The following is an 8,115-nucleotide window of genomic DNA, read 5'->3' on the forward strand; positions in this document are numbered from 1 at the left end:
GCGCACATACAAACACCCACGAGGAAAGGTGGCAATATATCAACAGAGAAAAGAGGTTTTCTTAAATACACACTGTAGCAGCGACACACTGAACAGACAAGATAAGACTACGTGATTCACTGTTATGAGGATGTTTAACTTCAGTGGAGGGGTTACATACACATCTTTCAGTGGAGGGAAAGCCTTTGGTTGATCAAATACTTTGGAAGTCTTCTGGATAAACTGTAAAACCCCAAAGTGGTAAAGCGGAAAAGTGAGCAAAACCAAAAACAGAACTTCGGTCTGTAGTAATAAGTGGGTTCTCTGCTTACACCCTAGCTGTCTGTAAACATCACTGAACAAGAGGTCACAACGTCAGAAGAGGGAAGAAAGATCAAGTAGGATATTAACATTCACAGTCAGACACTGTCAGACAGACATGGTCATTAATTCAATTCAATGTATTTCTTTTTTGCCTCAGGGCTTTAGAGACTGATTATTTGTATTGGCTTCCTTATTGATTTCCTTGAAAGGACTACTTTATTTAACCCCAAGTAATCATTAATTTATTGTCAAGAATTTGACTATATGCTGATTTGTAGTTTTGTCTGTATTATTTACTTATGTTAGCTTAGAAACTGAAATTAACTGGAATTATCCTAACTGATCACTAATAGTTTACCTATAAATTATACCAATGGTTCTTTCCCAGAAACACATGCACATTTTTGGGGGGAAATGATCAGGAATTTACAGATCAGTAAAATGTTGCGTTCCATAAAGAAAGCCAGTAACCTTAGGAATGCTATATGTTATCGCATATATCCAGACATCTTTAACAATATCTAATGTAATCACTTCCAAGGAATCTGATTCATAAGTCTTTGAGATATCCGGCTGACAAACACACACAGACAAAGTAATTGAGGCATTTCGGTCTGAGTGGTTTCAACAAGGAAACTAAAATAGCTTTGCAGACCTTGAGTAACACTAAACAGCAACAGCTTCATCACATTAGGCCGAGGGCCAAACTCCTCCAAGACATTCAGCCTGACATCGTGTGTGCTGCGACACAGTCCTGTCCGAGGTGCTGTAGAGTACAAGCCCATCTCTCATCATTTATTAACCATTACACAATGGATCTTTTACTAGATTGATATGGCTGCCAGGATGAATGGATTGTGGGCAAGGGAAGAGAAGGATAGGGTTAGACAGAAAGGCAGAACGTATTTGACAGCAGAGAAAGAAGGTATGGACAAGCAGAGGAAATATGGCGGGCAGGCAGTGAATAATAAATTGTCTGGTCAGCTGCTGCCCGGTCTCATCAGACGAAGGTCATAGTGATGACCACACTGAAGAGAGGAGATGAGAGTAGAGGGCTGGGAGGGCAGCAGGGAGGGAAGGAAAGAGGCAACGAGGAAAGAAAGTGAGACAGGGGAGCACTAATAATAATAACTGCAGGAAGAACAGAGAAGAGAGTGAGACTGTGAGAGTGGAGAATTTGGAAGGTAGATGAGAGGAGGTTAGGGAGGGGAATGGGAGAAGCAAATTAGAGCAGAGAACTGGTAGGATCAAGTAGATGGAGGGGAGATAGGTGAGGAGGGAGGGGGTAGGTGGAATGAAAGAGAACATGACCAAAACAAGATGGCGGGACAGAGGGATGTAGGGAAAACTGCACCTGGCTCAGTGTCGTCTGAACAAACAGGTTGATATACTGCAGTAAGGAGTGGAGGAGCTCCCCCATCCTGACAGGAGGAGGTGTCATGCTGCTGCTACATTGACTACAAACTTAACAAGGCCAAGCTGTGCAACAAGGCCTGACTACAAGCAATGTGCAGCCAGTGAGACGACACTGCCAAAGCTATTTTTACAAATGCTGACACAAATCATCTGAACTTGAAGGATCATTTCACTCAAATTACCACGTTTTGAGATGTCTGTTATAAAACCAGTACAATGGAGGTAGATGCTTCTGTAAAACATTGAAAATGAAGATCTGAAATAACTAGTTGATTAATTAATTGGTAACCTGATAAATAAATGTAATCTGCCACATTTTATATAATCAATCATTCTGAATTATCGCTGATTCCTGCATCTCAAATTCGTGGATTTCTCAGTATTGTAAACTGTTCATCTGTGCGGGATTTGGACTGTAATTTATAATCTATAATATTATGAATGAATCACAAGACCTGACCACTGACAAATCACAGCACTGGAAAAAAAAATGTCATCATTCCTACAAGAACCTTCCACTATGTGTTTTCGGTTCCTGAAAGATAATTGTAACATTTTGGTCACCTAAAAAAATCTTCAGCATTCACTTTTAGCTCAGCCCTCTTGTGTCACTTTTGATTGCAATGTCAATGATGGGCCAAACATCTAATGTGTAACATCACGGTGACTATAGTCTAAGGTAACGTCATATCCATTTAAGAAGTGAGAATATCACAGTGTTGTGTCTCTCTCAAAAATACCGGTGATTCTGGATACTTGTGACAGAAATTTCTCAATATTTTCAAACATTTGAGACGAAACAGCAGGTTAATCGATCGTTGCAGCTGTACTAGCTGTGGGCTTAGCTCTACTCCAGTGCTAAATAGCATGCTAACACAATTAAGGTACTAAATATACCTAATTAACATCAGCATGTTATCATTGACATCATGAGCATGCTGATGTATGTATGCAGAAATCTGAGATATCAAAATCTGGATAAATCAAACCAAAACTGTGCGTGTCAACGTACAAAAGAGGGGAAAAAAATCAACTTTTTCATAAAGCGATTTGTTACGCTAACGCTTTGTGATTTCTTTGGTAAATGGAAAATGGATTTAACACTTTTCTAGTCTTCCGACTACTCAAAGCGCTTTAACGCGACATGTCATCATCAACTCGTTCACACACACTCATACACTGATGACAGGGGCCACCATGAAAGGTACCACCCATCCATCAGGACTCTAACTAATCATTAAAATCCATTCAACCCACTGGAGAGCAATTTTGGGGTTAAGTGTCTTGCCCAAGGACGCATACATGGACTACAAGGACGGGGATCTAATTGCCGAGCCTCTGATTGAAGACGACCCAGCAATACCCCTGAGCCACGGCTTTTGTATTTGTGTCCAGTCCTACCAGACCGATCGTGGTAGCATGTGTTATGTTTGAAAGAACAGGGACATGTCTATTGCTCTCCTCAAGGCCATGCTGCTGTTTTCCTGTCCACTTTGCGGCCAACATCGAACTTACTCCCTCTGGTTGACTCAAAGATGACACATTTCTCTGAGTTAAAACCCAGTCAGCTCGAGATGAACGTGCACAGGACATAGACCAGTAATAAACACACCAACACCAAGCTGTTAACCATTCAGCTTGTGTGAAATATTTACTGTTTTACTGCCATTAATTAAAAAGACAGCATATTGTCTGTGTGGGTGCTACTGTACTAGAGCCTGTCACTACTATTCCTAGATACAGACACTTAGCACATGACACACACCAGGATGAACTGCAGCTAAGGTCTTATTTCTTTTAAAGAAGTATCCGATTTGTCTCTGTGAACTGAATACAAACACCTTCATTGTCTCTGGCCCTCTGTTTCTCACTTGTCCTCTCTCCTCAGCAGATAAAGAGTGATGGAAGTGTTCATTTTATGCAGCTTGTGGATTGATTACAAAGCTGATAGGCAGAATGGTATCCCCTCCCCTTAGAGCCTCTTCCATATGAATTATATTTTGTATTAAGCATGCACTGTGTGTCCCCTATGGCGCATTAGAAGTGATATGACAGCTTTTTTGGTGCTAAGCAGCAGTATTATACGCACACACACACACACACAGTGCACATACAGGGAACAACACACACACTAATATGCACACATCAAAGCTTGTGTGCACAAAGATACACACATGCTATCTTACATACGTACAAAGAGTGCAATTGTGCACTTACACATACACACTTCTTCCCAGCCATCTTCTCATTTACTCATCCATCCTATACTTTCACTCCTTCTCTTTTCTGAATACTAAAGTGAAGCCAAGTCCCCCCGACTCATAGAGGGAGGACCTGAAGGGAATATCTAATGAAAAAATGAGGAGCCGCAGAATGTTTCATTCAGCACTTAGGAGGATTATTTCTGGTCTGAGTCCTTGTCGCCGATGCAGCTTAAATTGCACCTCAGTATCCATCATCATCCATCAACCATTAGAGGAAGAGCTGCTTCATCAGCCAGCGCTTTGAGACGCTGCATATGTTATGCTTTGTTTGGTTAAGACTCAACTTCATTTTGTTCTGATCATGCTCTGACAATGACTTCAGTAATGGGAAAAAGGAGGAGGAATCTGACGCCCTCTGCTGTGGAGTCTGAGAAACTCACAATCAGGAAGAAAAGACTGAGATTTGGTCCAAAAATGTAACATTTTGAAAAACATTTCCAATTAGAAATAAAATATCCTCTATGGCACTCAAGTGAGACTTTTCAAATAATAATTACTGAATGTAAAATGTAGGAGTGGAGTCATCTTTCGTAAGTTGTTGTCAATGAACAAAAGCTATTTCTCCCTTTCGGAAATGAGCTCATCTAGTCAAGCAGACAGGAAGGATAAGGATGATTAAGATTGCATGTTCCTCTTATTCCCAACGCAAGAGCCTTTGAAGACTAGGAGGAGTCCGCACATTTTAAGTTCCTCGTTTGGTTCCTGCAGGAAAGTTTCCTCTGAAGGGGGGTTTGTTTCTGATTACCACAGAACCTCCAGGGACAGATGTGGAATTTTTTTTTTTTTTTTTTACGAAACATTTGATTAAGGAGGTAAAACATACAAACAATGGGATGCAAAACAGGTCACGTGTTGTATTTAGACTAATATCAGGTATCTGGAGGCGGAAGAAAAGAAGGGATTCATTTCTATTTTCTATGTTTTGCTGTGGATTTTCAGCCAAAGACAGTTTTGTTTGCTGATGTCTGCCCTTGGGTGGTAAATGGTAAATTAACTTGCATTTAAATGGAGCATTTCTAGTCTTCAGAGCACTCAAAGCGCTGTACACTACATGTCGACATTCCTCCACTCACTCGCACATTATAATGCATATTCCAGCACACCGATGGCACAGCCTTCGAGAGCCATTTAGGGTTCAGGGTCTTGCTCAAGGACATTTCAACGCAGCCGGGGATCAAAACGGTCCATCTCTGAGCCACGGCCGCCTATCACATGGGCCCAGCCCACCACAGAGCACATGGTTCTGCAGCAAAACAGGTCGGACTTGTAGGCCAGAGGGCAGCCTGCATGGAAAGGATAAGTAAAATCATGCAGGCTGTGACGCCTGGCATGGCTTGACAGAATGTTTACAGGATTTTTCAGAGTTGACAGAAATCCAAAGACAATTTTAGGGCAGAGCAGAAAGTGAGCGACAGTCAGAGATAAACTAAGAGGAAAAGGAGGTGAAGGAAGGGAAAGTCTAATTAGCTTGCAGCTACAGAGGAAGTGAGCACAGCATGAAAGAGGTCTGTGAGCTCCAGCCTGAGATTTATGTGAAACAGAAGGAAACAAATCAGACATTCAGCCATCGCGTGGTTGTGTTTTAAGATTATTTACTAAAATGTTTAGCTTTAATATATATTGTTAGTGTCTAAAATCGATTAAAAGGAATCACAGGGGATACATGGATCTGTTAATGAATCAGTAAGCACAATTATAATTTAGGTAGAAGCAGAAAAACCCTATGAAGATCTTTTCAACTTTAAATAACAGTGGGTACTTTGGTATACAGCACATATGTGCTAACCATTTCAAAGAGGAAACACTGTAGTGAGATCAGAATCAAGTACAAGTCGTTGACTTTTTGTCAGCTAACCCGGTTCTATAGGATTTTCTGTCTAATCACCTACATTTTCTTCGTGCCACCAGCAGAGGTCAATGCTGCTCTGATAGTCATCCAACGCAGATCTAAATTATGTGAGCATACCTGTATTAGCATTGTCTTTCAGTCTACTGAATAAACACAATTTCTGTATTTTCTCAGTAATTTCCATGGAGCTCCTGTTGTTACTGAGAGCAGTGAATATATTAATGTTGCTCTTACAAAAATGTGTCCAAAAATAAAAATAAAGACTGTTAAAGATCATCGAAAAAATTACAGTGTAAAAGAAAAAAGGCAGACAGGCCCTTCGGCCTGACCTTTAATGTCAGCATCTTACTGACTTACTGAGTGAATGGATGGATGAATGGTTATATCTAAAAATATACAGTCATTGACATATCTTATTCTAAATCATTTCTACATGAATTTTAAAGGTACGGTTCATATTTAATATTTGGAGTGAAAGGTTGATTCTTCATGCTGGGACCTCTGTACATTTTCTTACAGCTCCTCAAGGGCACAACTTCTGTTCTCCATTAGAAATACAAGAAGAGCAAACGGTCACATGGGCAAAGTTTCACCCTCAAACAAAAGCAAAAATGTGAGTGGTTGACCCCACTTTCAACACAAATATCATCCCATGTACCTGTATTTGCATGTGTGACCGTGCCCTCATGGTGACAGAGGTATAGCAGCAGTAGTGTTTGTAGTATTTCAAAGAAAACAGAGGAAAGAGAAAGAGTTAAAGGATTTGACACACAAGGATCAATGTACACGTCATGAATGGACCTCACAGCCTGTAGGAGCACATATCTGTATGTGTGTGTGTGTGTGTGTGTGTTTGTGTGCTCTTCTAAGTGCTGTTGGGCGAACGTGCATTTAGTTTCTTAGTGTGTTCCTGTTCATGCTTACTGCTGCTTCCTGTTTTGACTATGACCTTTTATTCTAAGTAATCATTTGATACGCAACCAAACCTCAGCAGTAGCTCCTTCATGGCGTGTGTGTGGGGGTATGTGTGTGTGTGTGTGTGTGCGTGTGTGTGTGTGTGTGTGTGTGTGTGTGTGTGTAATACCTTGTGGACAATTATACCCACTGTGACTGAATGTTTGAACCATCCTCAAATATGTGAGTGAGTGTGTGTGCATCTGAGTCTTTGTGTGTGTAATGTATGTGTGTGACTGACTTATATGATGTTTCTCATCCCTCCATACAAAATGTAAATTGCCTCAAAGAGCATCATACTGTAAGTGTGTGTGTGTGTGTGTGTGTGTGTGTGTGTGTGTGTGTGTGTGTGTGTGTGTGTGTGTGTGTGCGCGCCTCCAGGCTGCTGCTATGCTGCATACAGTAACTGAAGCTTTCTGTGTACTCCCCTGCAACAATAAAAGCACCAGAATGAGATTAGCATGACCCTCTAATGCATGCACACAAAAACACATAGGACCCCTATATACAGTCTCCAAACCATGGATGCACATGCGGCACATCGCAACTAATGAATCACAATAGTAAAACCCTTCCCTTCCTCATAGCATTGTGTGTGTATGGCTCCTTTCCCCCGATGCCACACCGACATGTTTTATACCTCACATTAATCACAAGCACACACACACACACACTCTGCCCTATATCAACTATATCTCTCCTCTCTGTTAGCTGCTTCCTCCCTTCATCCCTGTCTCCTTTGGTCTGGAGAACACACAAAACAGAACAAGGTCAACTGCAGAGGAGAGTAAAGAAAAGAGTTGTATGAGCTGAATATGAAAGATGAGGTGAACTGGACTTTCACTTTTGCTTGTATGACATTAATACAAATGTATGGCCTTGCCTGCAGCAGTAAACCTGTTCACAAAGCACTTAGGTCTACTTTCAGAGCTTGCAACTGTCCAAGAACTTAGAGAAATAAACACAAATGTGCGCTTGCATAAACAGAAACCAATAAAGACACATTCAAGCACTTATACCTTTGATGAGAGTCCCAGTGACCAGTTTGTGCAGGGACAAAGCAAACTTGACAAGTCCCTGTTTGCAGCGCTTGGCACACCACGCCATCCTGACAGCGACCTGGGACACGGCGGCAGGACAGGGGTTTCCAGGTCCAAAGCAGCACTCTCAAATGGCAATCTATACGACTTCTTCTGGTGGAGTGTATGAATGTACCAGAGTGAAAGAGACAGAGGAGAGCGAGCTCCTCTTACCGAGGTCGCCTTTCGTCCTGCTGAGCTGGAGGGAGACAAAAAAGAAGAAGCGGTGATCTCCCCTTGCTTTCCCTCC

Source organism: Cyclopterus lumpus, chromosome 10 (genome assembly GCF_009769545.1).
Source record: "Cyclopterus lumpus isolate fCycLum1 chromosome 10, fCycLum1.pri, whole genome shotgun sequence".
Taxonomy (NCBI): Eukaryota; Metazoa; Chordata; class Actinopteri; order Perciformes; family Cyclopteridae; genus Cyclopterus; species Cyclopterus lumpus.